This window comes from Lynx rufus, unplaced genomic scaffold, assembly GCF_022079265.1.
Source record: "Lynx rufus isolate CCGP_SWC_20201006 ecotype Redwood Valley unplaced genomic scaffold, mLynRuf1.p SCAF_20, whole genome shotgun sequence".
NCBI lineage: Eukaryota > Metazoa > Chordata > Mammalia > Carnivora > Felidae > Lynx > Lynx rufus.
The window spans coordinates 16,955,838-16,962,590 of NW_025814835.1; positions in this window are offsets into that span (position 1 = coordinate 16,955,838).

Below are 6,753 nucleotides of genomic sequence, written 5' to 3' on the forward strand. Positions count from 1 at the left end.
AGAGGCAGGGGGGCAACTGGGAAGGCTGTGGCTATTTCCACGTTCACCATCATCACTCTTTGCCTGAACTTGGTGATGTCATGGGAACAAAGTGGTGGATGAATAAAGAGCCTTGAGACATTAAATCAATCTGTGTGTGTGTGTGTGTGTGTGTGTGTGTGTGTCCTCTTTTTTCTTGCCTCCCCTGGGTCTCCTCCTTCGTCTTCCTCTCCTGTCACTCCCATCCCTCCCCCACAGACTAGCTTCCAACAAATCATGCTGTCATGCTGTGCCACGGTCTTCCAGGGCGCACACGGGTTCCTTTCTCTTAACGCTTGCTCCCTTTCAAAGGGAAGTGCTCCAAAGACTTAGAATATTTACCTCGGAAACACTTAGCGCTCTTTAACTAAAGCCAACCAAACCAAAACAAAATACTAGCCTTTCAAGGAATCCGTTCATTGAAGAAATAATGCTCAAAGACAGCGTCTATCAAGAGGAACTGCTCCACCAGAGGGAAGGGGAACTAGGACCACAAAGTTAGGGACTAACCTCTTCTATAACCGGAGCTCCTGAACGTGCCGTGGAAGACAAAGTTTCAGCTCCTGAACGTGCCGTGGAAGACAAAGTTTCATGTCACAAAAATATGCAGATAAAACAAGGCATTAGGGTTTCAGGACCTATGATCCTTGGCAAAGTTTAGCCCCTCTTGAAAGTCCCTGGGAGAACATTGGTGCAATGTTGGAGGTTGATTAGTCTTGAAGTCCATTGTCATAGTCCATCCTGGCTGCTGCAATACTATAGATTGGGTGACTTATAAGCCAAAAAAACAAACAAACAAAAAAACCCACGTTTGTTTCTCATAGTTCTGGAGGCTGGGAGACAGATGAGGACCCTTTTCTAGATTCTAGAATTCTCATTTTATCCTCACGCTATGAAAGGGGCAAGGAAGGTCTGTGGGGTCTCTTTTATAACAACACTAATCCCATTTGGGGGGGGCTCTGCTCATGACCTAATCACCTCTCAAAGACCCCACTAACAATATCACCTTGGAGGTTAGAATTCAGCATGTGAATTTTGAGGGGGCACAAATTCAGGCCGCGGCATCGTGAGTTCGAGCCCCGCAGGGGGCTCCCGGCTGGGCGTGGTGCCTGCTTGAGATGCTCTCTCTCCCTCTCCCTCAACGCCCTTCCCCCCAGGCTCTCTCTTTTTCTCTCTCCCTCAAAACGAAACAAAACCATGCTTGTCTTTCATCAGCACTGGCATGTGAGTTGTGATTTGTGTTATAGCAGAAACTTTAAAATATTCACCATTTGTAAAGCTCCAAGATAATGGATAAAATGTGTTTTCAGTCCAGGGCCCGACTTTGCCCCATAACTCATGGAGTGAGTGAGACGGACGAGTGACGCATGTGGCCCTGTGTTTATCTGCTTCATTGTGGTTGCCAAATCAGTCCACAGACTAGCTACAGAAGGGCACAGAAGACCATTCTGCTTTCTCGTAAAATGCAGCCAATGCCGACAGGGAAATCGCTAAATTGGCATTTCACCTTGACCATCAAAATTGCTCTAGTGCCCTCCCGTGTGTGTCTCAGCGGAGCTGCGTAACCACTAGAAGACTCCACCGTGGTTGTCTGATTCCTTAAAAAGAAAAATACAAACCACAGGGGTGCCTGGGTGACTTAGTCGTTGAAGCGTCTGACTCTTGATTTTGGCCCAGGTCACGATCTCCCAGTTTGTGAGTTTAAGCCTGGCCTCAGGCTCTACGCTGACAGTGTGGAGCTCTCTCTCCTCTCTCTCTGCCACTCCCCCACTCTCACTCTTTCTCTCAAAGTAAACAAATAAACTTAAAATGCAGACCACATTCGTATGGGGTGGGGGCTGGGAGGGCCTGTGTTGGCGCATTCGGACGGCCTTTTCCCCCTCTAGATGTAGGTGGTATCTGTGCCTTGTGATGGTCACCAAAGGGTCTCCTGTCACCAGAGAATCCAATAATTGTAAAGGACTAGGAGGGAATCTGTTCTAAACTCCCATAAGTAAAGAAACAACGGAGCCTCTTCCCTAAAGCCCAAACTGAGCCTTATCTGGAAGCCTCCAGTGTACAGAATTTACTGCCTACCTCCCCAAGAGAATTCAGCCACTAACCCTTCCATTTGTGGACACTCTTAATTGTTAGAAAACCCTTCCTTGTCTTACGATGAAATTGGCCGCCATCTTGGACCCATTTGTCAAGGTTCTGTTGTACAGAGCTGCACAAATATGCCTGAATCCCCACTCGGGGCCTTTGATGATGTCCCCCCTCAGTTTTCTTTCTTCCAGGTTAAGACATCTTTGGTTCTTTTCATCAACTCACACCACACGGCGTTGATACCGTTAACCCACCAGGTAATCCTGCTCGGTCACTGTCCACGACTGAAGCCAGCCGTGCACAAAACGGACTCTGTCACCTTCTACCCTCTGCGGCCACCGGACTCGATGCTCGCAGCCATTCCTTGGTGCCAACTGGTAGTCGAGAAATAAGATTCGAGTTCCAATCCTGCTAGTGTGTGGCCTCGAACAAGTCATTTATCTTCCCCGGAAATTCATTTTCTCAGTAGTGAAAATGAAGAGGCTGGATTACTTTACCTTCTGCGATTTCTTCTATGGCTTCAGGGTGGTCAGTCTCAACGATCTGTTTTCCTCGTGAAAGAGAGCACATTAGCCCATTGTTTCTGTCACAGAACTAGGTTTCTGTCCCTTTACTAACTCCAGCTGAGCAAAGAGACAACAGGCCCCAGGGGTAAAGAGGGGAGAGAGGCTTTTGGTAGGTTCTAGAAGGGAGAAGAAAGAGTCAGACACCTAGAGGGCTGTCCATGAAGAAAAGTCTAGAGGCCCAGGGAGCATATCTAGCCAGGTAGAAGGCACTGTAATGACCCCTTGGGAGAAGGGCTGAAGAACGAATTCCAAGAAGACAAATTCAATGGACTTTCCAATTTTGTGTAGAATTACTCCAGTCCTCAATTAGCCAGACACCTGTATAGCAGAAGGAAATAGGTGTTCTTTTGAAAAAAATATTGACATAGCAATCTTGGTTATTCGGGGACCAAGTAATCCAGTTTGTGAGTTCTAGAAGCACTTCAGTGCCCCTCCTGACACTAGAAATCCGGCCAAACCACCTCTTCTTACAAACAGAGCCATCAGAGAGACAGGGAGAGGAGTGAGATTAAAAAGGAACAAACTGTGTGCTTGCAGCTTGTGATAACGAAGGATTAGCTCCTCGTGGATTAACCCCCCCTGCAGATAACAACTTTAAACTCTTGACCAAATACAAAGAAACAACAGCCTGAAGGCACCGGAGAGCAGCCGAGAGCGAGCGGAGCGGGGCCACACTGGAAGGGAATTGACTCTACGCTTGAAAGAAGGAAAAAGCGCCAGTGAGTTTTCCTTTGTTTACCGGTTTCATCCGGAAGGCAGACTATGGTGGAGTCAGGGAAGACCCCTCAAACTCTGAAAACCTGCAACTGTATTGCCTCAAAAAGCCGGCAGAATCTGGGGTGACCCGCAGTAGCCATAAAGTGAAGGAGCAATTCCTAGAAGGGACAGAAGCATCATGGGAGGATGGTCCTAATTCTGTATGTAAAGTCTATTCAAGATCCTGGCTAATCCCCGATTTGTGCGTGCATTAGCAGACTCCAGGCAGCCCAGTTAAGGTCAAACAACTGAACTAAGAATTCTATTCCTGCCCACCTAGGGGAAACAGTCTGGGGTTTGCATCTAGCCAAGTTTGCTGAAGGTTGAACAAACAACCCAAGATACTCTTCGTGAAAACATAACACAGCAGAGTAAGTAGAAGGGAGGAAACACTAACTGCAAGAGCACAAATCAATGAAATAAAGCAAGGAAAGCAGACGATTATTTTTTTAAAGAAAGCCCAAAAGTGAGTTCTTTAAGGGGATCAACAAAATTGATAGGTGCTAGACAGATGACTCAAGAAAAGAAGGAAAGAACACAAATTATCAACATCAAAACCAAAACACGGCATACACCTGCAGATTCCTACAGATGTTAACATGTTAATAAGGGAGCGTTATAGAGAACCACCTGCCCAAACATTTGACGACTCAGTGGTCTCGGTTTGAACTTGACAAATTCTCGGAAGAAAATACACTTACAAATCCTGACACCAGATGAATAGAATAACCGGGTATCCGAGTTCAGCTTCTTTACCCTACTCTAAACTGCTGCTCTCCTGGAAAAACTGTGTTGTCAACCCCGTCTATAAACTGAAGACCTCATTCTTCGATGGTGTCAAATTCCTAGAGCTGTAGAAAGATAGCGTACACGCGCAACGTGATGCTTGCTTGCTTTCTCAAGTCATTCCAGAAAACTTTAAAGATCTCCCAGTTGTCTTTCTTTAAAGCTCATTCCTCTGAGTGACAATGCACACGTCCTTTCGTAAGTGCGGTAAGTTCCCGACAGCTGAATGAAGACACTTCCGGGGAGCACAGCTGAATGAAGACACTTCCGGGGAGCGTCTTGAAAACCCTATGGAAAGCATCTGGTGGTTCAAAGGGGCTAATTAGATTGGTCAGGATATATAAGATCAGCATTTTTAAGGCTCAAGGGGTCAGAGGAGAAAGTACAATAAAAATTTGCGAACAAATGTCTACGACGTGGCGGGGGGCCGTAAAAGTAGAGCACAGCTAATAGTCCGCGGGACCGTTGCAGGAGCCACTTTGGAAAAAGAATGGCATCCTTAGGATGGGGCACCCCGCTAACAGAGAAGCCGGGGGTGGGGGTGGGGTGGGCCTGAGCCTGGTGGCTGCGGTGGCCGTGGCCTTGCATGGAGCCTGTCTCCTCATTCGATGAACACTCACATCAAAGACAGGGGAGGAAACCCCAGGCCGCGCTGATGCTAACAAGACTGGAGTGGCCTGAACTGACTTTTGAAAGCGATCAAATGGTCTCTGTTGGCTCTTTAGGAAGGAAAGCAAAGCAGTCGGACGTTTCCCAAACACCTGGGAAATAATTACTCTTTCAAAAAGTTTCCGATGACTGACCCTCGGAACGTGCAGAAATATCTCCTTGTGCCAATTAATAGCTGGGTGCAATCAGACAAGTTTCTTAACCTGTTTCCTCATCTGTAAAATCTAGTTCCTTGCTGTTCTTCATTAAATCAACCACCGCCATGTGTCGCACGTGTGCAAATGCTAGGGCTCCAACAGACGAGGTCCCTATTCTCCCGCAGCTTACATTCCAATGAGGGGAGACTGGTAACAAACAACTAAGCATAATAAATAAGATAGTTTTGGAGAGTGGAAGGTGCTATGAGCAAAAATAAAATGACAAGAAGGGTCATGTGAACATTTGGGGGAGAATATTTCAGACAGCGAGAACAGGCAGTGCAAGGGTCCTGAGGCAGGAAGGGGGCTTGGAGAATTTCAAGAGGAGGCAAAGACCAACGCGACTGTAGTTCCGTGAGCAAGTTGGAACAGACCGGAGAGTGGCCAGAAGTGTTCTATGAGAGCTGTCACGTAAGAAGTGGGGAAGGGGGGAGTCTTGACCTCATAGGGTGCTGTGAAAATGAAATCAGAATTGCCTTCCTGGTAAACTGTCCTTTCAAAAAGAAGAGGGGAGGAGAATCCCGGAGATGGCCAAACTGAGTGCGCGCAGGTTACGGCTGCTGCAGAATGGGCATCCTTGGATTTGCCTTCTTAGCACTCTAAAGAGGATTGATGGGTTTCAAGACCATCATCCCCTTGAGATAAATGTCTCTGTGCTTCCCCTAGACACTCTGAATTCAATTAGTTTAATTAGAAAACAAGTAAAGAGGAATTATCCTAATATAGCTTTGCGCCTAACAACTCCAGAAAAGCCCATTTCTCCGGCAGAAATCCAAGTTTCCCTCTCTTATTTACATATTCGGAGATAATGATGCAGATGTTCCATTTTGCTGGCAAGAAAGGTGGACATCTCTTACCCAATAGATCATATATTAGCTTTAATCATAATAATACTTTCTGACTTCTTCGCTCTTTAATGAAGTAAGAACATTGGTATGTGAGCGAATATTTTGAACCCACTAATGGGGGCTGGGGGAAGAGGGAGAATGCCTGGATTTTCAGCGTTTGCCAATTTCTGTGGTGAAAACGTTCCCACTATGACTCATTTCAAGCCACTAATATGACATCAGTGAACTCAGAGCTGGGAAGGAATACTAATCATCTGCTCTCACAAGCCACTGGAGACTGAAGCTAGCACGCCAGTGGACAGTTGTTTGCCCAAATGGCCTGCAAATCTATTGCCAAGGGAATTTTTTTTTCTCTCTTACGTAGAGGCTACTTGGATTAGCATCAGCTGCAAAAGTAGACTGAGGACCCAGGCCGAGGCAGTTGGGTTGGTAAGTGATTAGGGAGTAGTATGAAAAGTAACTTCATTGCGTTTGTTCAATAAGCACGCTCCTCCAGGATTCATGCACGGGCTCACTCGACTATAAGCGTGGGACTTCCAGGTGCGGGATCCTGAGAGCTTAGCGTGCCGGAGAGTCATAGAGGGTCAGGGAGTCTGGAGACTGGCCCCCAGTCCAAGCCTTGCCACAGCCCTTCTGTCTCATCATGGGCAGATCACTTCCGGTCTCTAGGCCCTGATTTCCACATCTCCAAAGGAAAGTTTGGGGCGAGGACTGGGAGAGCAGACAAGGTAATCAACTGAGTTTTTCCTCCTAAGTCTTAAGCATACGATCTTCTGAAATACCAGAAAACTAAATCAGAAACTAATCTTAAGTGCTGGTGTTCCTAAA